Source organism: Mastomys coucha, unplaced genomic scaffold (genome assembly GCF_008632895.1).
Source record: "Mastomys coucha isolate ucsf_1 unplaced genomic scaffold, UCSF_Mcou_1 pScaffold5, whole genome shotgun sequence".
Classification (NCBI taxonomy): domain Eukaryota; kingdom Metazoa; phylum Chordata; class Mammalia; order Rodentia; family Muridae; genus Mastomys; species Mastomys coucha.
The window spans coordinates 49,294,635-49,300,634 of record NW_022196911.1 but is presented as its reverse complement, the minus strand read 5'-3'; the positions used below and the strand labels follow the sequence as shown (position 1 = coordinate 49,300,634).

The 6,000-nt window shown below is 51.2% G+C and overlaps 1 long non-coding RNA gene across 1 annotated transcript in view; it reads right to left on the bottom strand.

The window, feature by feature from the left end:
* Positions 1–2,647: 2,647 nt before the first annotated feature.
* LOC116076948 overlaps positions 2,648–6,000 on the bottom strand; it is a 98,005-nt gene continuing 94,652 nt past the window's right edge. Inside the window, exons 3-4 of the long non-coding RNA XR_004113142.1 lie at positions 3,726–3,780; positions 2,648–2,844 (exon numbers count right to left, since the gene is read on the bottom strand). This is a non-coding gene — a long non-coding RNA (uncharacterized LOC116076948). The remainder of the gene's footprint in view (positions 2,845–3,725; positions 3,781–6,000) is intronic.

The following is a 6,000-nucleotide window of genomic DNA, read 5'->3' as shown; positions in this document are numbered from 1 at the left end:
GGGGCTAACAAGCAACTGAGCCTATTGGTTCCTTCTCTTCAGGCTTCTCAGTCTCTAGAACTATAGACAATCCCTGCTGTGTATAATTTCTTGTTATAACAGCCCAGGGTCCTTTGTCATGCCCAGCCACTGACAAGAAAGGTGTGCTGACTCCCTGACCCAACATCACCACAGAGCTGGTGGCTTGCAGCTATTATAGCCCCCAGACTGTCCTTAAATCCAAGGGGCAGCAGAGGGCAGCAGCACTCCATGGCAGATCCTAGAGGACTGGCTGATAAGGCCACCTTCCTACATCAGAAGTGTCACTTCTGGAGAGTAGGTCACAACAGCCACTAGCAATTTCACTTATCTCCTATCTTAATTTTACAAGTACAGCTTTTCATCAGGAAGGCAAGATAGGACTCACATCTTTTCTTTACCTAAAAAGAAGTGGGACCTCAGAAGACTGAATTAAGAAGAAATTTCCAGAAAATCAAGTATCTAAGGAAAGGGAACCTGGCTAAACTCACTCCCCAGACAAAGGTTCTTTCCTCCCTTGTTGGAATTGCCATTTGAATCAGTTGCTGAGGACCTCCATGGCTTCCCCCAGGCAGAGGCAGGGTTAATGAGACATAGGCTAGTACCTGCAGGAGCCTCCTGGCTCTGTCCAGTTAGCCAACAAAATGCAGGGAGCGGGGTCAGTCCAGAATGAAGGGGATGGATGGATGTTTTTCTCAGGTGCTTTCCACTAGGAGGGATGCTCAGGAGCTCACCCAAGAGGCAGGATGCCACCAGACAATGGATGGGCAAGATACGGGGAGGAGTCAGGCAAACAGTTCTAAGTAGTAAAGGCATAGACGCCCAAGAGTGTAGGGTGAATTAGGTACAGGAGAGTCTAACCATTAGTGTGATCGAGTACCCAGTGACCAAGGTGGAGGCAAGACCCCTTCTGGACTCAGCTGGTCCCTTCACCTCATTCATACATCTCTACTCCCAGAACATCCCAACCAACATGACAGCCATGGAGATAACAAGACTGAATATGACCAAGGCCTGGGGTGAGGGGGGTATAGAGATGTGCATGGTTAAGATGGGACCTTGAAGATACTGAATTTTACAGCAATAGGAAAGGACCAGGGCAGGGGGAGGGAGCTGTGGGTCGAATCAGAAATCAGTCCTAAAGAATGGAGAGGGCGGGGGTTCCAGGGCCTGGGATGGTGAGAGAACATGGAGGAGAGGGAGACCCAGGTGGAAAGAGGGAGTTCTCATGGGGTGAATGGGGCTACTTTCTCCTTCAAAAACTTGAAGTTGGGCTCATGGCCATGGATGTGTATTGGGCAAAGACGCTATCTTCCTGGAATGAAAAGGGACACAGAGAAACCTCATGAGGACCGAAGGTGCTGAGCATCGCCCCTATTAGGACGGAAGAAAGAGAAAGTCCGAGGCACAGAGAAGTTCAGACTGTGGGACTCAGGGGTTTCTGAAGCCCTAGACTGTAGTGTGTCTGCTGGTGCCACACAAGAGCCCTTCATCTGGCCTGGGGCCCCGTGGGCGTGGGTCCCCACTGACACCTGTGCTATCACATGCTTCAAGTTGTAGCCTGAGTGTGCACCTGCCACTCCGCTCCTCTGCATTCACAGGCGCACCCCCACACATACTTTCACATGCTTCTCTGTCCCCCTTTCCTACTTCCCTGACTCCCACTACACCAGAGCTTAGATCCCTCTGTGATTTCCTCTGTGTCCCCAAATCACCCTACATGCCTCTGAGTGAGAGGCAGGCCAGCCCTACAGTCACCATTCCTCGGGGCTTCCCCTGCTTCTCACACAGCCTCTGGAGACCCCAGACTCACCTTCCACTTCCAGCCTGGGTGGTACAGACAGTTTTCCACCCCTGAGCACTCTCTGATCCCCAAAGTGTATAGACTTGGAACTTTCTATCTTCCCTCTCAGATAGCAGCCTTCAACTCTGACTGCTGCAACTTCCTTTTGTGAGATGCTCCAGCTTGGCCCTCCTAGGAGGACCCAGACATGTCCTGGAGACCGATCTGGGTAGCCCAGACAACTGATGCGGAGACAGAGTGCCTCTATGAGCAGGGAGTTGGGGACACATCAGAAAGGAGGCTGGACACTAAGGCTTCACATCTGGCACCAGGACCCAGGTCTCCCTTCTTTCCCCCTTCTCTGAGCATATGCCGTGACATATTTGTGCCCTGGCCCCATACGCTGAGGTGAGTGTGGTCATAAAAAGATTACACAGCCAGGCCAATGAGAAGGCTTGGTGGCACTTGTGGTCAAACATGACCACCAGAGTTTGATTTCTAGGACTTTCAACAGTAGGTTAAAGCACTTGCCACCAAACCTGATGATGGAGGTCTATCCTAGGTACTCACAGTGGAAGGAGAGAACTGTCCTCTGGCTCCTACACATAAGCCATGCATACAATCACACAAACAACTGAATATTAAAATGTCATAATAAGTAGTCATCCACCGCTAGCCCTTGGCATGACCATGGCGTTGATTCCAGAGGGGTGGCAAACCACCTGGGCCAAGCAATAGAATCCTGACGCACCCAGACCCTGGTGAAGATTCTCTTTGACAGTTTGGGAAACTGAGGCTGGAATGGAGGGCTTGCAACTAGTCCAAACAGAAAACCCAAGCAGAAAATCTTCATACACTTAGCTCGTGGCTAATATTTAAGAAGCATGTCTAGGTGTCTCCAGGCATCTCCGCAGTGGCCTGCAGAGGTCTCCATCCCCTCATGAAGATGAAGGTCGGGCACAGAGAAGGGAAGTGGTTTTGAAGCACAGTGGTCAGGCCTGCAGCTGCAGTTCTGCATCCAGGCCCATGGAGGCTGAGGCTTCCTGTGGGGAGTATGAGGGACTGGGCAGCACCCTAGCAGGGATGCGGCAGTCTGGGGTGTGGAAATGGGTGCGTGTTTAGGAGGAAGTAGTGAGGAGATGGCAGTTCTAGGGGTGGGAGGTCCCCAAGGACTTCTCCCTGGCACCTGCAGGCAGGGACTCTGAGGACCCTCTCAGTTTATGCTCACCTTTTATGACTTCTTTTTGCCCTTCTGCTGGAGTGGTACAAGTGGGCTTTACCCATATGAGGGATCATAGGGACTCTGGGGAGGGGGGTGTTGAAAGGGCATCGGCGGCTGCTTGTGTGTGTGTGGAGGGGGCGGTGGGGCATAGAGACAAAGATCCTGGAACGATGTTTAAGGCCAGAGTCTTCTGGGATCTGAAATCCTGAGAGGCAATCGACATACCAGACAGGGGCTCCAGGAGCCTGGAAGACCCAAACATCCCTGTGAATGGCTCCTTCTAGGACCCTGTCCTGATTAAAATATAAGGCAGCAACCACCACTTTGACTATGGCCCCTCAGCTCCTGAAGCTGGCAGGTATGGGAGCCAACCAAGGGTCGGCAACCCCCCTTACACCTAGGGTAGGAAGAAGAGCCCTCAGTACTCCAAGAGGTTGTGATGGCTTCTCCCCTCATTTCTCCTTTGATTTTTATCCCATGCACTCCCAGTGATTCTCTCAAGGGATGAAAATAAAGGCAGTGTCCCCTCTGGGTGCCTAATGACCTCTCAGCTGGAGATAAGGCATGGGGCAGAGATTCAGGGGTGGGACACATTCCTAACTATTGAGGGAGAATCTTGGGTAGAGAGTCCCAGGCAGTGGAGGGCATTGTGAGAGGCAGGCCTAGTGCTGCTTTCATGGGTTGTGTGCCCATAGGACTTACCTGCCTGTATGGGCTTGGCATAGTTTCTAGGTTCCAGGGAGACAGCAAAGAAGCCCTAAGAACAAGAAATAAAACCAATGAGGCTGTCTTATTATACTTGGGTCTATCCTCAAAAGCTGGCATCCTAGCACAATTCACTCTACGCAGCTCGTATGGCACTGGAACAACCCAGACACCTCCCAACGCCTTAAGTGCTGGATCCATATTGTAATAATTGGCCAAGCATTCTGGGACATTATTGGCTTTTTTCTTTCCCTCATCCAGTCTAGTCTGGCTGGCACCCCAAACTTTACTGCTAGCCTGTATTTTCCTCACTGAAGCAAATAATCCCTAACCTAGCTGGCTGCCCTGGGACAGAGATAGATGCGGTCCTTCTCTGTCTGCCCCATACCCACTGCCCTCAAGGCCTTTCCATAACTTGTTTTATTCTCATTTCATGGCTTTCTTCATGGTTGTTTGGTTTTTATGCATACCTTCATTGGCACTCTCAGCCATGTGCCTATAAATCTAGGTCTGGTTATCCCCGTCCTTGACCCCATGGTGCCACAGGCACGAACTCTCTGAGAGCTAGGACCATATTATATATCCTCCTGAAGGGTTGGCTGAATGGATGCTACCCTCAGGTCCTCTCCAATTCATCAGAACTCACCAGTGTCGGGGACCTGAGGATACCCAGGCAGCTGAGACAGAACTAGAAGGAAATTTGGCCTTTTAAAATATATTGGGGATGGGTCAAAGACAGAGAATGTGGGTGAGGTCATCCTAGAGTGGAGGCAGAGAAGGCGAGAGTTGTGGTTCCATGTGTCTAGAGTAGAAGGGAGGGGTAAGGCCACCTTCTCAGGAACATACAAGCCATCCAGGTGTTGAGCTGTACTGTGGCCCTCAAAGTGGGGCAAGCTTTGTCTTTGGGTGGAAGCCATCTCTCTACTTCACTACGTCTGTCCGGAAAGATGCTCCCAGAGGCTGGGACAGGACAAGGCACAACAGTCCGTGAACATTCCAGAAATTCTGGGTCTTCTGCCAGGTTAGGACTTCCCCAGGATGGGGAAGGTATCAGAATGCTGCCTCCCCCTGGGAAAGTCTTTCTATAAACTTTCCAAAGGCAGATACAGCATCCATCAAGTGGATGATGCAATGGAACCTTCGGAGGGGTACTTTCCTGGGATATTCCAGAATTCATGGTGGCTGAGTAGGGAGACAAGAGCCCAAACCTGGGGTACAGTGATATCTAGATAGAGGGCATAATCTGCTAGGAAAATTCTTCTACAGCTTCAAGATGTCCTTAGGACAGTCACAGACCACTCCTGCCTTCCCACCCATAGAGCTGCCCTGATGGACAAGTGTGTTAGGTCCACCATTTTCTGGACTTAAGCAGGTGGCCAGAATTTCCTGTGTGGCCCATCCCCCTAGGGTAATAGCATCCATGTATGTCTAGGTATAAGTTCTGGTCCTGGCTCTGTCAACATCCTTCCTGTGTGGACTGAGCTGCAAGTGGTCTCTTAGATCCCAGACTCCATTGAGGACAAAGATCTCCCTAAAGAATGTTGGTCATCAGGATGGGTCAGACCATCTTAAATGCTCATGTGCCTGTCCTGTGGGATGTGAGGGACTTTGGGGCCCGTTTCCTTCCCCCTGGTGATGACTTCCTCTTGTGATGAAGATCCTGGGCAGCCACACGCTTCTGGTTCCCCCAGGGCCCGTGTCAAGGGACACTCCCAGGAAACTCCTTCCAGAGGGTTCTCTCCTGGCCAAAGAGGGGGTCACTCCGCCCATCTGGTCCCCACCTCCGCCCTGCCACAGACCCACTGAGGCCCTTGAGTCAGCAAGGCTGTCTGATGTTATTGCCGCTTCTTTCCATGTGTGCAATCTAGGAATGCCTGCCTGTGTCACCACCCCCGCCCTGATGTCATCTTTCGAGGAGAAAGATGCATATCTGCCCACAAACTGCATCCCCAAGCCCTTAGAATCCTGCCCCGAAGGTGACAACGTTGGCACTTGTAGACCATATCCTTGACATGAATCTTGACTCTGTGGCCTCTGCTTTCCTCTTAGCCACCACCCTGCCACACACACACAGGCTAAGATGAATGTCTTTGGTTCTTCAACATGGCCAATCTGGCCCCCAGTCTCTCTTTCTAAATGATTCTTGTGGCCTTGTCCTGAATTCCACCTGTTATCTGACCCTCGAAAGCCCTTGCTTTTGTTTGATTTCATCAGTCCACTGAATCAGCTTCTTGGGCCCTAAAGCATGTTGCTTGGCATAGGGGCCTCCTCT